Here is a 17,541-nt window from a genome sequence, read left to right on the forward strand (position 1 = left end):
AGTGAGTGTTTATGTCGTTGATTACACTGGCATCCTTCTCACCTCACCCAGAATAGTGACTCACACTTTTGGCTGCACATGAGAATCCCCTCAGAAGCTTTTAAAGTCTCCTCAGGACCTGTCTGCACCCAGGAAATTTACATCTTAATCTCCAGTGATGGCACATAGGCATCAGTCTTCTAAAACTCCCCTAGTCCATGGGGTCACAAAGAGTCCAACACAACTGATCACACAGACACACAGACACACACACACACACAAGTAATTCAGTGTGCACCCAAGGTTAAGAAAGACTGACACAAAGAGTACTGAGAGAACTGTAGGCTAAGGGTAGAATGATTGCTAAAAAAGGCATACCCCTTAGGGCACTAAGCTAAGGGGAACCTTCCAGCACCTCTTCTGTTACTCCAGTTTCCAAAGTTAATATTGTTAAAAAGGAGTTAAAACTGCAAGGAGAGGAAATACTTGTGACTTCTTGTGAAGATGAAATGAGATCATGTGCGTGCAATGTTTGGATTCTCAATCAGCCTTCTATTCATTTCTGATTAAATTAGTGAAGGATTATTAATAGAATTTATTGATAAAAAGAGAGCTACAGACAACAGAAGTGGATGCAGCAAATTTGAAGTGATTTTCCCTTGTGCTTTGGGTCTCTACAAGGCACACTGCCCACGAGTCCTGCCCGAGTTGAGAAAAAGAGCCAAAGTTTTATGCTTACACACATTCCTACTCAAGCTTCTGTCACCATTCCAGAATTATATTCACAATCAGTGCACTTCAGTTGAAGGCAACAGATCATGGTGTGTGGTCTGCAGACCCTTGGGCAGCCTAAAACCTTTTTGAGGGGTCAGCAAGGCCAAAGCGGTTTTCCTTATTTACTTTTTTTTGCTGTGTTGACATTTGCTGGGGTGGTCCAGAAGCAAGGGTGAGTAAAACTGCAGACACTTCAGTAGTTTGTTTGCCCAAGTACACACATATGATAAAAAGTAACATACCACTTTCATTTTCAAAAGTCCTGATGCAGCAGTAAAAGTTATTAATGTGTTTAAATCTTGACCTTTAAGGATGTGTGATTTTTCAGATGTTTTATGCATGCTCAGGGAAAAGCACTTGGGCATTTTAGTTGCATATTGAACTGGCTATATTTTTCACCATTTTTATTTTAATGAATGAATGATGGATAAAGTATAATTATGTAGGCTTGAGGACTTGGCACACATTTTCTCAAAATCAACAAAAAGAGTTGTCATTTCAAGGAAAATAACTGACAGTATTTGCTCTTAATGATAAAACTTGAGAGTTGAAGCAAAAACTAGAATTTTGGAAAACTTGTGTTATGACAGCTTCCCAGCGCGTAGAGATGTTTTTGATAGGCTCGGTGATGACATTAACCAAGGTGAATTTTTTATATTGTATAACAAATCTTATTGACCTTAGGAAGATCTGCCTAACTCAGTGAACCAATATGTTCTCAATGACCAATGCATGAGTTATAAAATCATGTGTGGTTAAAGATCCATTCAAAGTACAAGATAGACCAATGGATTTTGTTTTATTTTTTTATTTTAATTGGAGGCTAATTACTTTACAATATTGTGGTGGTTTTTGCCATACATTCATATGAATCAGCCATGAGTGTATGTGTGTTCCCCATCCTGACCCTCCCTCCCCATCCCATCCCTCAGGGTCATCCCAGTGCACCAGCCCTGAACACCCTGTCTCATACATTGAACCTGGACTGGTGATCTATTTCATATATGATAATATACATGTTTCAATGCTATTCTCTCAAATCATCCCACCCTCGCTTTCTCCCACAGAGTCCAAAAGTCTGTTCTTTACATCTGTGTCTCTTTTGCTGTCTCACATATAGGGTCATCATTGTTTTATTGTTTTATTTTGCCACACTGTATGGCATGCAGAATCTTAGTTCCCCAACCAGGGACTGAACCTGTGCTCCTTGCAGTGGAAGCAAAGAGTCTTAACCACTGGACCACCAGGGAGGTCCTAGATCAATGGATTTTAATGCAACACAGTGTAAAAAGTTGTCCATATTGGCATCAATATTTAAGGAACTACTACTTCCTGAGTTTTGATGAAGTATCAAAGAAAAATATCCAGATACCTAAATAGGGCTATTAAACTCTTTTCTGTAAATTCTGATTATCTTCATATACTTTAATTAAAAGAACATTGATATTGTAATGGATTGAATGGAAAGCATATGTGAAAATCTAGAAGTCTGCTTTTATGGCATATTTTTGAAGAGTTACAATAATGCAAAATAATGCCATTTATCTGACTTTTTAAAAATTTTGTGATGCATATGCAGTTTTTCTTAAAAATGTTATCTACATTAACATGAGTTTATAATTTTTTCCTAAATGAATTGAAAGATAAGTTTTGAAAAATGTGTTCAGTCTTAATTTAGGTACAACTGCATATAACATTATGTTAGTTTCAGGTGTAAAACATAATGATTCGATATTTATGTATCTTGTGAAGTGATCAACATGTATAGTTAACATCATCATCCATATTTACAAAATATTTTTTCTTGTGATGATTTTAAAGATCCACTCTGTAAGCAACTTTTAAATGTGAAATACAGTATTATTAACAATAGTCACCTTGCTATTATATAACATTCCTGTGACTTACTCATTTTATAGCTAGAAATTGCTGCATTTTTGACCCTCTTTACCCATTTCACCAACTACCACCTCTGTCTCTCCAGTGACCACCAGTCTGTTCTTGAGTTTGGAGTTTGTTTACTTGTTTGCTTTTTAGACTTCACATGTAAGTGATAACATATAATATTTGTTTTTCTTGATCTCTCTTACTTCACTTAGTATGAGTTGTTAGGGGAGGCACACTGACTGAAACCACCCACCCAGGCCAGTCACCATAGTAACCATGTGCATGAGTTGTTTTACGACAGGTGGTCCTGGTAAGGAACAAGGAACTAACAAGCCACCACCAACTGGAAGAGTTCGGGAAAGGTCAAAAGGAGAAACCATATGTCCAACCACTTCCCAGAATCCTCTCTGGCATCCATCTTGGCTGAACAAGGCGTGCACCACCAGGAAGGACTCTGAGTCAGAATGATTGGCTGAAGACAACCCGGAAACTAATCCCATCACCATAAAACCTGAGACTGGGAGCCACGTGGCAGAGCTGTGCTCCTGGGTTCCCTTAGCCTACTGCTCTCCACCTGGGTGCCCTTTCCCAATAAAATCTCTTGCTTTGTCAGCACATGTGTCTCCTCAGACAATTCATTTCCAAGTGTTAGACAAGAGCCCAGTTTTGGGCCCTGGAAGAGGTCCTCCTTCCTGCAACAACCTTGCTATTATATAACATTCCTATGACTTATTCATTTTGTAGCTAGAAGTTTGTGCAGTTTTTATCCTCTTTACCCATTTCACCAACTATTGCCTCTGTCTCTCTGGTGACCACCAATCTGTTCTTGAGTTTGGAGTTTGTTTATTTGTTTGCTTTTTAGACTTCACATGTAAGTGATATCATATAATATTTGTCTTTCTCGATCTCTTACTTCACTTAGTATAATCTCTAGGTCCATCCATGATGCCACAAATAGCATTATTTCATTCTTTTTTATGGCTGAGTAGTATACAACACAGCTACTATATCCATTCATCCATTGGTGGGCATTTAGGTTATTTCCATAGTTTGGCTATTGTTAGTAATGCTGCCATGAACATGGGGGTGCATACATATTTTTTTGAATTTGTTTTCATTTTCTTTAGATAAATAACCAGAAGTGGAATTGCTGGATTATGTGGTGGTTCTATTTTTGTGCTGTTTTTCATAGTGACTGCAGCAATTTACATTCCCACCAACAGTACCCAGAGTTCCCCTTTCTCCAAATCCTCACAACATTTATCGTCTTTTTGCTGATAGCCATTCTAACAAGTGTGAGATAATATCTCTGTGATTTTGATTTGCATTTCCCTGATGATTAGTACTATTGCACATTCTTTCATATACTCATTGGTCATCTGTATGTCTTACTTGGAAAAGTTTCTATTCAGATCTGTTTAAAAAAAATTTATTGGTGTATCATTTATTTTCCTTGTTTTTTTAATTGGATTTGTTGTTTTGCTATTGAGTTATATGACTTCTTAATGTATTTTCAATGTTCACCCTGTATCAGATATATGATTTGCAAATATATTCTCCCATCTAATACGTTGCCTTTTCATTTTATTAATAATATCTTTTGCTGTACAGAAGCTTTTTGTTTTGAGGTAGCCTCACTTTTTGCTTTTGTTGGTTTCACTTTTGAAGTCAGATCCAAAAAATCATTGCCAAGATGTCAAGGAGCTTACTGCCTATGTTTTCTTCTAGGAGTTTCATGGTTTCAGGTATTACTTTCAAGTCTTTAATCCATTTTGAGTTGATTTCTTTGTACAATGTTAAGACAGTGATCTTGTTTTATTCTTTTGCATGTGGCTGTCCAGTTTTCCCAACATCACTTATTAAAATCATTGTCTATTCAGGGCGCATTTGTTGTAAATTAATTGAACATATATGCATAGATTTATTCCTGGGCTCCCTGTTATTCCTGGACTCCCTGTTGTGTTCCACTGGTCTGTGTGTCTGGTTTTATGCCAATACCATACTGTTTTGACTACCATACTTTTGTAATGTATTTTGAAATCAGGATGTAGACTATGATGCCTCCAGCTTTGTTCCTTTTTCTCAAGATTACTTTAGCTATTCAGGGTCTTTGTTCCATATGAATTTCAGAATTGTTTGTTCCTGTGAAGAATGCCATTGAAATTTTGAGAAGTTGCATTGAATATGTATATTTCATTGGGTAATATGGAGATTTTAACAGTATTCTTAAAATCCATGACCATGGAACATCTTCTTGTGTCTTCAGTTTCTTTTATCAGTGTCTTAACAGTTTTGAGTGTATAGGTCTTTCACCTCATTGGGTAAATTTATTCCTAGGTATTTTACTTTTTGGTGTGATTGTAAATGGGATTAATTTCTTCTCAGTTTTAATTTCTAACACAGTAAATACCAGTAGGATAACCCACATAAATGAAAGTACTTTCAGTTCAGTTCAGTTCAGTCACTCAGTCATGTCTGACTCTTTGCAACCTCATGAACTGAAGCACGCCAGGCCTCCCTGTCCATCACCAACTCCCGGAGTCCACCTGAACCCATGTCCATTGTGTCGGTGATGCCATCCAACCATCTCATCCTCTGCCGTCCCCTTCTCCTCCTGCCCTCAATCTTTCCCAGCATCAGGGTCTTTTCAGATGAGTCAGCTCTCTGCATCAGGTGGCCAAAGTATTGGAGTTTCAGCTTCAACATCAGTCCTTCCAATGAACACCCAGGACTGATCTCCTTTAGGATGGACTGGTTGGATGTCCTTGCAGTCCAAGGGACTCTCAAGAGTCTTCTCCAACACCACAGTTCAAAAGCATCAATTCTTCAGTGCTGAGCTTTCTTTATAGTCCAACTCTCACATCCATACATGACTTATGGAAAAACAATAGCCTTGACTAGACGGACCTTTGTTGACAAAGTAATGTCTCTGCTTTTTAATATGCTGTCTAGATTGGTCATAATTTTCCTTCCAAGGAGCAAGCGTCTTTTAATTTCATGGCTGCAATCACCATCTGCAGTGATTTTGGAGCCCAGAAAAATAAAGTCTGACACTGATTCCACTGTTTCCCCATCTGTTTCCCATGAAGTGATGGGACCAGATGCCATGATCTTAAGTTTTCTGAATGTTGAGCTTTAAGCCAGTGCTCCAAAAGTTTGAGAACTGCTAGTTTAAGGAAATGTCTACACACATAGGCTAGCTTTGTTTTCATTCTTGCCCAGTTAAATTCAGTCATCTTGATCTTATGGAAGTTTGGCTGTAGGCTTTGTTGAGCAGATCTGTTTCAGTTTACCTTAGACCAAAGGCTTAATCTTTATTTCTGGGTTTTCAAGGGAAGCCCAACTTGTTCAAAAAGCCCCTTTACCTTGATTCAATCTCCAGCACTGATCAGCTACTGAGATGTCTGTTCAGATCTTTTTCTTTCAACTGTTGTTTTCTCCCTGGACTAATTTGAGCTTGGCTCTGCACATGCACTCCTCAGGGGGCACTTAACGGATCTGAGATGAATTTATATGCAGATTTGGAGCCTCCCTCCCTGTGGCTTTCTCCTCTCTCCAGTCTCCTCCTAGATTTCTAGCCTCTTCATAGCTGCCCTCTGAATGGCCTAGTGGTTTTCCCTATGTTGTTCTTCAATATAAGTCAGAATTTTGCAATAAAGAGTTCATGGATCTGAGCCACAGTCAGCTCCTGATCTTGTTTTTGCTGACTGTATAGAGCTTCTTTATCTTTGACTGCAAAGAATATAATCAATCTGATTTCGGTCTTGGGCATATGGTGATATCCATGTGTAGAGTCTTCTGTTGTGTTGGAAAGAGGGTGCTTGCTATGACCAGTGTGTTCTTGGCAAAACTGTTAGCCTCTGTCCTGCTTCATTTTGTACTTCAAGGCCAGACTTGACTATTACTCCACATATCTCTTGACTTCCTACTTTTGCATTCCAGTTCCCTATGATGAGAAGGACATCTCTTTTTGGGTGTTAGTTCTAAAAGGTCTTATAAGTCTTCATAGAATTGTTCAACTTCTGCTGCTTCAGCATTAGTGGTTGGGGCATAGACTTGGATTACTTTGATACTGAATGGTTTGCCTTGGAAATGAACAGAGATCATTCTGTCGTTTTTGAGATTGAACCAAAGTACTACATTTTGGACTCTCATGTTGACTATGAGTGCTACTCCATTTCTTCTAAGATTCTTGCCCATAGTAGTAGATATAATGGTCATCTGAATTAAATTCACCCATTCCTATCCATTTTAGTTCACTGATTCCTAAAGTGTTGATGTTCATTTTTGCCATCTGTTTGATTGCTTCCAATTTACCTTGATTCCTGGAACTAACATTCCAGGTTCCTATGCAATATTGTTCTTTACAGCATTGGACTTTACTTTCACCACCAGACACATCCAGAACTAGGCGTTGTTTCCACTTTGGCTCAGCCTCTTCATTCCTTCTGGAGATATTTCTCCTCTCTTCTCCAGTAGCATACTGGACGCCTACTGACCTGGGGGATTCATCTTTCACTGTCATACCTTTTTTCCTTTTCATACTATTCATGGGGTTCTCAAGGCAAGAATGCTGAAGTGATTTGCCATCCCCTTCTCCAGTGGACCATGTTTCGTCAGAACTCTCCACCATGACCCGTCCATCTTGGGTGGCCCCACATGGCATGGCTCACAGTTTCACTGAGTTAGGCAAGGTTGTGGTCCATGTGATCAGTTTGGTTAGTTTTCTGTGGTTGTTGTTTTCATCCTGTCTGCCCTCTGATGGAGCCGGGGCCCAGTTAAGACTGCAGCCTTCTGCTTGAGCTCCATGTCCAATGCACCAAGCAAATGGAGGAGCTTTCAGAGTAAAAGCCAACTAAATGTGTGTGCTTCATCCAGTGTGCTTCATTCTTTGAGGGTTGTATCCTCTATAATTTTTGCCTGCTTTTGCTTGAAATCCAATGAACTCAGGTGATTTTTTTTTCCTCTATTTTTCCAGATTTATAATCATCATCAAGGAGAGGTAGTATAGTATAAGCTGCACTGCTGTGGAATGAAATGGAGTTATTGTCTTTTCTCATATTTGAACCAAGATCAACAGGTCATGTCCTGATCTGTAAGGACACAACAGAATCAATACCAGGTCATTGAAAAATGTCCTCCTCCAGCTGTGCAGTGTTCTGTAATCTCTCTTCCCACAATCCTCATACTGATTCCCACTTAATATTGTTCTATATATGTGCTTCTGATGTTGGGCTAACATAATCTCCTCACAGTTTACCCCTTCGTCTTTGGTAGTTAGTCATCTATCCAACATCCTTGGCTCACACTGGCATTTTGTGATTAATTCACATTATTATATATGTCTTTCTAAAGGACGCCTTCTGCTTTTTGACCATTTACATCAGTGTGGACTTACATTTCCAGTTGACAGTAATCATTATCATATTTTTGATATTCAGTTAGCCTTTACTAGCTTTTTCTTCAGGGTAACTAATTTACTCCTTTTTTTAACCCTTTTTTATTGAAGCGTAATTTAGCTACGATGAAATGCACCTATTAAAGTGTAGGGTTGGATGTGTTTTGAAAGCTGCATCAGTTCAGCTCAGTTCAGTCACTCAGTCATGTCCAACTCTTTGCAACCCCATGGACTGCAGCACGCCAGGCCTCACTGTCCATCATCACACTCCCAGAGTTTACTCACACTCATGTCCATTGAGTTGGTGATGCCATCCAAACACCTTATCCTCTGTCGTGTCGTCCCCTTCTCCTCCCATTTTCAATCTTTCCCAGCATCAGGGTCTTTTCAAATGAGTCGGTTCTTCGCATCAGGTGGCCAAAATATTGGAGTCTCAGCTTCAGTATCAGTCCTTCCAATGAATATCCAGGACTGATTTCCTTTAGGATGGACTGGTTGGGTCTCCTTACAGTCCAAGGGACTCTGAAGAGTATTCTGCAACACCACAGTTCAAAAGCATCCATTCTTCAGTGCTCAGCTTTCTTTATAGTCCAACTCTCACATCCATACATGGCTACTGGGAAAACCATAGCTTTAACTAGACAGACCCTTGTTGATGAAGTAATGCCTCTGCTTTTTAATATGCTGTCTAGGTTGGTCATTACTTTTCTTCCAAGGAATAAGTGTCTTTTAATTTCATGGCTACAATCACCATCTGCAGTGACTTTGGAGCCCCAAAAGAAAGTCTGCCACTGATTCCACTGCTTCCCCATCTATTTGCCATGAAGAGATGGGACCAGATGCCATGATCTTCGTTTTCTGAATGTTGAGTTTTAAGCCAACTTTTTCACTCTCCTCTTTCACTTTCATCAAGAGGCTCTTTAGTTCTTCTTTGGTTTCTGCCATAAGGGTCGTGTCATCTGCATATCTGAGGTAATTGATATTTCTCCCAGCAATCTTGATTCCAGCTTGTGCTGTATGCATCCAGGTAACCCACATCCCTATCAAGATGAAACATTCTTACACCCTGTGATGTTTCCCTTATGCTTCCTTCCAACCAGTTTCTCCCCGATGGATGAAATCACTATTGTGCTGATTTCTGTCACTACAGACTAATTGTGTCTGTTTGCAAATTTCATATAAATGGAATTATACAGTGTGTGCTCATTTGGGTCAAGCTTTCATTCCAGATGATTTTGAATGTTGCACGTATCAGTAGTTTGTTGTTTTTGCTGCTGAACTTTATTCTGTCTTGCTGGTTTATACATTTTCTTGGGCCATTTCCAGTAGGGGTTATGATGAATAAAGCTTAAAGCCTTTTAGTGTATATGCATTTTTTGTTCCCTTAAATAAATACCAGGGAGTGAGACTGTTGGGTCATAGGGAAGTTGTATGTTTAACTTTATAAGAATTGAACATTTTTCTAAAGTACTTTTACCACTTCACACCCCTAGTTACAGTGTATGAGAGCTGCAGTTGTTCTACCTCTGATCAACACTTAGTATTATCAGTCTTTTTAAAATTTTAACCACTCAAAGTTTTTTTTTAATATATGTTTATTTAGACTGTGCTGGGACATCGTTGCTGCACACAGGCTTTTCTCTAGATGTGGAGAGCGGGGGCTTCTCTCTCGTTGCGGTGCAGGAGCTTCTCATTGTGGTGGCTTCTTTTGTTGTGAAACACGGGCTCCGCAGTTGTAGGGCACGGGCTTGGTTGCACTGCGGCCTGGGGGATCTTCCTGGCCCAGGGATCCAAACTGTGTCCCCTGCATTGGCAGGATGATTCTTAACCACTGGACCAGCAGGGAAGTCCACTCAAGCGTCTTTTATTGTAGTTTTCAGTCTTCATTTCCCTGATGACTAAAGATGTTGAACATCTTTTCATATACTATTGACCATTCATATGTCTTCTTTTTGAACTGATTAAATCTTTCACTATTTTGTTATTTATATTATTGATTTGCAGGAGATCCTTATCTTCGCTTAAGACAAAATATTACTTCAGTTACCTCTGAAACCATTCTTACTTTTTAACAATAAGGAGATGTCTCAGGATCCCTTTTGAGTTTTCCTGCCCTACAGATGGAACCAACTACAGTTGACCCTTGACCAACATGGATTTGAACTGTGTGGATCCAAATATATGTGTTTTGTGTTTTTCTTTTTCAATAGCAAATACTGAAGAACTAAATGGTTTGAGGTAGGTTGAATCCAGGGATGCAGAACCACAGACACAGGGGCCTACTTTCCCACTTTAAAGTTACATATGGATTTTGAACTGTGTATGTCAGCATCCCTAACCCATATGTGGTTCAAAGGTCAGCTGTACTCCCTAGGGAATCCTGTCACTTTTTGTGACAACTCATGATAACTCGTGTTTCTTAGACCCTGAAACAGGAAGAGCTGGGCCCAGCCCTCACCATAGAGTTAGTTCTGGCCATGGGAGGGCCCTGGCTCTTCCTGCCTTGGAGTCTAGGATGGGATACTTGGAAATTACTGTGCAAGTCACTTCTGGCACCAAAGCATTATACCCTAAAATGGGAACATCAAAGCTGTCAGATTCACCTATGCTTATTTCTATAATCCTTCAGTTATAAGCCTGACATGTCTTACCAATCTTCTCACTAGTCTTCTTTTGTCCTGTCATTCTCATACTGCTCTGAACACTGAGTGTTCCCGCACTGAACTCCCCCCCCCCCCAGACATTCTTTGATGCCTTCCGGACCACTACCATGTGTGGGCACGCGCGCGTGCACACACACACACACACACACACACACACACGTGCATGTGTGCGCACACATCATAGTAAATTAGGCTTCCTATATCTTTGGTATCTTTTCAGGACAATCCTCAGTAAATCCTGACTTTATCCTGCATAACTTTTCTTAGAGGATACTGTACTTTGTTCCATACTTCAGTATTTGTTAGTTGAGAGGCACTGTCATTATCATTCCAATTCTCCACTGCCCTTTCTAATTCTTCATTTTTAACCTAACCTAAGCAAAAGACTTTCTCTGAGATTCCTGCCTCCTAACATATGACTTCCATCACCTCCCCTTACAAGCATCTATCTACATTACATTCGGTTCTCTCCTCCACACTTAGATAAGCGTTTGGAATTTCAATCTCATTTATCTTCTCTGTCTTCAGTCTTGCCAAGAGGACTTATCATATGGACAGCCCATCCACCTCTCTAACATCACAATTCCAAGGATGTTTTCCTCCATTCTCTGTCATCACATATTTTCTAAATGCCACTTATCTTTTACTGACTATATTCAATCTTCAACCACCTGGGGATCACCAGCCCTTCCCTATATGTGTTCAATATATTAGTGCTGTTGCTGTCTTTTCTTTTCAGACTGATCCAGGTCACTGTTGGTCATCACATTTTCTCAGTCCTACAATATACCTCCCTCACCCTTGTCCTTTCACCACACCTTTAGCACAAGCCCCCACCCCTAGATCAGTTCTCTAACATGCCTTCTCTCATCCTCTACCTGGAGAATGAAGCATTGCTGAAAAATAAATGCTCATTTGTGCTGATTGGTTTCAGTATGGCTTATAAGATATTTTTCCAAGAGGTACTTAAATATCTCTGTTAACTCTTGAATTTCAAGGAAGTAAAGTCCAACAAATCCAGTGTTTGAAGATGACAATTTTTATTTTGCTATCAGTATCACTCAAGATTGAGTTTCAGAAAATAGAATCTATTACAGCTAAACAGAAAGGATTCCCTCATCATCTAGAGGTGAAAGATGAAGAAATAGGCTGTATGCTGAACTTGGTGAACACCTCCCCAAGCCACTTGGGAATGCCAAAGGAGCTGCCAAGAAACTAGAAAATCAGGAATTTGCCTACCAGATTGAGAAGGTACCAGTAGATTTGCTTGTTCTAGAATCATTCCATTCTTGCCACCATCAAGAAGTCATGGTCCCAATTAAGAAGCTGCCATCAGTTATTGGCAAAAAACCACACTGCCTCAGCCACAGTCTAGAATAATATGCTTGTTCTGCATTTTTCTCTTTCCACACATTGATTTGGTTTCAAAACCAAGTCACACTTTGAGTGCATGTGACTGATGGAATCTGGTTTTTCAATTTTTGTTGAAGTATAGTTGATTTACAATGTTGTGTTAATTTCTGCTGTACAGCAAAGTAATTCAGATATATATATAGATATGTATATTCAAGTTCTTTTCCATTATGGTTTCTATTGAATATAGTTCCCTGTGTTATACAGTAGGACCTTGTTACTTATCCATCCTGTATAAAATAGCTTACATCTGCTAACCCCATACTCCCACTTGATCTCTCACCCCAACCTCCCTTGTCTGATAGAATTTTCATCACTTCTCAAACTACGGCTGCAATAGGATCTGGGGAATATAATTTGTCTTTCTTCATCTGCATGCTAAAAAGGGTTGAATACATATTAAGCAGACCTATCTACATTATTGACCACACCATCCTAAAGATCACTGAATGATTCTCTAATATAAGAGTGTTTAGATGCTGTAGAAGCCAGCCTTCAAATTGTCTCTCCCCACCATGATCTCCCCCTCTTGGTATCCATACATTTATATATCCCCTTCCCTCACTGAATAGGGCTGACGTATGTGAGATCTAGGATTCCCTGGAAGTAACTGCATGTCTTCTGAGGCTAGGTCATAAAGATATTGTCACTTCTGCTTTGTTCTCTTTTGGATCACTTCCACTGGAAGAAGACACCACCATGTTATAAGAACACTCATGCCTCTCGAGAGGCTCATGTGGGGAATAATAGAGGCCTCTTCCAACAACCAGTACCAACTTGCCAGTCATGTGAGTGAGCCTCCATGGAAGTGGATCCTCCAGCCCACCAAGCCTTCAGGTGACTGCAGCCTCATGAGAGAGTACAAGCCAGAATTGTTCAGCTAAGCTGCTCTCAACTTCATGACCCACAGACAATGTGAGAGAGAATAAACATTTCTTGTGACATCACTAAGCTTTGGGGTAATTTTCAGTGCATGAATAGATGTGTGATATGGTTACCAGCATGTCAGTCATTGATCTTATCTTCAATGTGCTTTAGACGATCTCATTGCCTTTTTTCTCCTTCATTCCCCACCCCATTCATCTAAGCTGAAGTCCCGGCGTTGAAGGCCTGTAGAGGTGAAGTCTGCAGTTCTCTGAGAATGGCTTAGACGCTTCAGCCTTCTGGTTCACCCTTCGCTAGCCTTCTGATAATGGTCCAGCAGCTCCTACTAGACCTGCCTCCCGCAAACAATTATATGTGGACGAAATATAGAAAATAGCTATCGGCAGGAATTGGAGAGTGACCAAAATGCAGGCAGATACTGGAGGGCAGTCATCAGTTGGAAGAGGGCACATATACTATGTGAGTCATCAGGGTTTGCTGGGTTTTGTGTAAGGGCTGGTTGCTGTGTGCACCAGGCTGATCTTAGGGAGGAGGCTTTACTGAAGATAGTCTGAAATGGTTTGAAGAGCCACCAGAGACAGAAAGAGCAACCATGGCAACTGAGAAGTCAGAAGGGAAATCTCAGAAAGGAGATAGCCAAAGGTAAGGAGCAAGAAGGGGAGCTCCTGATTCTGTGTGTAAACTACCTGCATTTCTCACAGATCACTGTGCCATTCATATGCAGGTGAGGAGTGGGGGGCAGGTTCCAAGTAGCCCAGTGAAGTTTAAAAGAACTGAACTGAGACTCCAGCTGCTATCTACCAAAGCAGAGTCTGAATTCAGCCAATTTATTCGCCTGCCCCGTTATTATACACACACGCATGCACATCAATAAGAGTGCTGCTGTGCCAAATGGTGTGACCAGACATAACTGAGGATTGTTTTTCTGGGGTCCAAAGGCACATAGAAATATCCCGTAAGATTTGCTGTGAGCAACCAGTCCTCTAGAAGACAGGCTATTATTTTGAAATGGCCCCAAAGTTTGTTGTAGGGTATGTATACAGATGCATGCATGCATCTGTGTACTTTTTTATTGAGCAAATTTGACATACAGCATTTTGTGGATTTAAGGTGCTATTATATTTAAATATTGCAATATGATTGCCATTGTAGCAGTATTTATCACTTTATATCATTTAGTATATATTATTTGTCTGTATTCATTATACTGTGAATTAAATGTCATAGAATTATGAGTATTTACTACTCATTATAAGTTTGTGCCCTTAAACAACATCAGTTTTATGCCCCACCCACTGGTAATCACCATTATACTCTAGTCTACATTTTTGACTTTTGAAGTTTCCCCATATAGGTGATATCATGCAGTACTTATTTTTTTCTGGTTTCTCTTCCTTGGTATAATATGCTCAAGGTCTATTCATGTTGTCACAGAAAGCTGGGTATCATCCTTTCTCATGGCTGAATACTATTCCATTATGGTATACATGCCGCATCTTTTTTTCCATTCATCTGTTGATAGGCATGTGGCTTATCTTCACATCTTGGCTATAGTTACTAATGCTGCAATAAACACGGGTGTGCCTATTATCTCTTCAAAATCCTGTTTTCATTTCCTTTGGGTACATGGAAGGGGGATTATTGGATTCTATGATGGATCTATTTTTAATTTTTTGAGGAACCTTCATATTGTCCATAGTGGTTGGACTAATTCCCTTTCACCACATCCTCACCAGCATGTGTTGTCTCTGTCTCCTTTGAAGACAGGCATTCTAACAGGTATGAGATAACTAGTTGTTGTTTTGATCTTGATTTTCCTGCTGAATAGTGAACTGGGCATCTTGTCATGTGCCTCTTAGCCATTTTGATGTACTCTTTGGAAAAATGTCTATCAGATTTTCTGTCCACTTGGTTTGGTATTGTGCTATCGAGTTTAAGTTCTTTATGTATTTTGCATATTAATCTCATATCAGCTCTGTGATTTGCAAATATTTGTTGATTATTTGCTGTGAAAAAGTTTTTGAGTTTGATGATTTTGCTTTTGTTGTTTGCCCTTTTAGTGCCATGCCAGAAAAAACCATCATTGCCAAGTCTAGTATCAGGAAGCTTATTCCTTATATTTTATTCTAGAAGTTTCATGCTATTCCAGACTCTCCTGGCCTGTAGCTTCTTTTGAGAAACCTATTGATACACTAATTCGGCTTCATTGGTGGCTCAGATGGTAAAGAATCTACCTGCAATGCAGGAGACCCAGGTTCAATCCCTGGATTGGAAGATGCCCTAGAGAAGGAAATGGCAACCCACTCCAGTATTCTTGCCTGGAGAATCCCATGGACAGAGGAGCCTGACCTACAATCCATAGGGACGCAAAACGTCAGACACAACTGAGCGACTAATATACCCTAATATGGGTTGGGGGGGGGTCCTTTGTGGGCTACTCTCATCTTTTACCTAGCTGCCTTTGAAATTCTTTTTCATTGACTATTGACAGTTTTATTATAATGTGTCCTGGAGAAAGTCTTTTTGCATTGAGATGATAAGGTTCTATTAGCTCCGAGGACTTGTAAATACAGTTCCTTGTCCAGATTTGGTAAGTTTTCAGCTACTGTTACTTTAAGCCCTCTGCCCATGTCTCCCTTTCTTCTTCTGGTATACCCATTAATCTTAACTCTCTCCCCTTTTATACTCATATCATTTCTAAATTCCAATCCTCAAGCTTATTTATTCTCTTTTCCATCTGATCTCTATTTCAAATGCTTTCTGATACATTTTTTCTTATTTCTCTATTCTTTATAGAACCTCAGTATCTTTGGTGAAATAGTCCTGTCCGTTCATTTTATTCCTGAGTTCACAGAAGTGCTGTTTTGATTTCTTTGTTAGATTGCAATATTCTGTATCTTTGGCCTCGGTTGCTGGAGAATTGTCATCTTCTTTTTGTGATACCATGTTACTATGAGTTTTTTCTTTGTAGTGTTTGAGAGCCTCTGCTGCCTTGTTTGTCATAGGGAGCACCTTTCTTATTTAGGTAAGATTTTGTTTACTTCCATTCAGATTAGTAGTCAAGAGCCTTCCTTCTGCTTTCCAGAAGGTGGCGCTATAGCAAAAGTTTTAGTCCTTATTAGAGGCATCAACTCCCTGCTAGGGTTGGGAGTGTATATAGGGAAAAAACAATGGTGGGGAAAACGTTTTTTAAAAGGTGGCAGCAGAGTGTGAGATGTGTACGTACTGGGGGCTTTGGGTGCCCATGGCCTGGTCGGGGGAATCTTCGAGTAGGGGGTGGTGGGCATCTCAGGGCAGACAGCAGGAGATACATTCCTCTAGTTCCCTTGGTCTGCCTTCTTCCCTCTCCCTCCCCGAAATTGTGGATGTCTCACTTCAGCGATGCACAATTTTGCTGAAGAGCAAAGGGAGCCTCCAGCTGTAGCACCCATGGCCTGACAGACCTTCACTTCCTTTGCTAGAGAGGTCGCCACTGATGTTTCCACGGCTGCCTCTGCAGTTCCCTTTACCTCGGTAGCCTCTTCTGAGCTCCTATTTACTCACTTTTGTAGGCACAGATGGACGGATTTCTTTGCTGGCCTGTGCAAAGGTTCTTTCATTCATTTATGCATGTCCAGATGCTGCGAGGGACTGGGGGCAGGAGGAGAAGGGGACGACAGAGGATGAGATGGCTGGATGGCATCACCGACTCGATGGACGTGAGTCTGAGTGAACTCCGGGAGTTGGTGATGGACAGGGAGGCCTGGCGTGCTGCGATTCATGGGGTCGCAAAGAGTCAGACATGACTGAGCAACTGAGCTGAACTACAAGTTAGAGGGGAGGAAAGAAAAAGGTAAGACTCACGTACCATGACATACCACACTGTACTCATTCTTCAAATAGTCTATATCTTATCAGGCAAAGTGTCTGTAATAGAATAGAACAGAACAGAAGACTTGTTTGAAGAAATCTGAGCAGCTCCTTAAACATTAGCCCATCTTCAAGCCTTGGATCTTTCATGTATGGGGCAAAGGGCACAGGCTGGCTTTTCACAGACAGGAGCGCTTTAAAGTGGGCTGATACATTTACTGAATTGTGACAAGTGGTCTTTTGAAATGTTCATGGCTTCACATACTCACCATTGGTTCATCTTCCTTTCCCAATCATGTCATTGACCTTTCATCTGATAGGTACATTTGCGGAAGACAGGGGTCAAAGAGCAGCTACTAGGGGAAAAATCATTTGTAAATGAAATATAAACCTATTCACAGGATAGCAATCACTGTCTAATGTTCAAAAGTGTCAAATCTGCTTCTAGTTTTAAACCTCCAGGTTGGAATTTGGACTTTCCATCCATTTGGATTTAGTTATTTGTTCAGGAATTGATTGAAATTTTCCCTTCAGTTTCAGGATGTCAGTTTGGATCAGGGTTTGCTTATGAGAGTTGAGAGAGTCCAACTCCTAGTTGTAAAAGTATGGTTTTTCAGGCCTGACCTTAGGCAAATACTAATACAGAGCCTTCCCTTGGAAGGCCTCATGAGGGGAAGCTACTTGCCCCACACA

The sequence above is a fragment of the Ovis canadensis genome, chromosome X (genome assembly GCF_042477335.2).
Source record: "Ovis canadensis isolate MfBH-ARS-UI-01 breed Bighorn chromosome X, ARS-UI_OviCan_v2, whole genome shotgun sequence".
Taxonomy (NCBI): domain Eukaryota; kingdom Metazoa; phylum Chordata; class Mammalia; order Artiodactyla; family Bovidae; genus Ovis; species Ovis canadensis.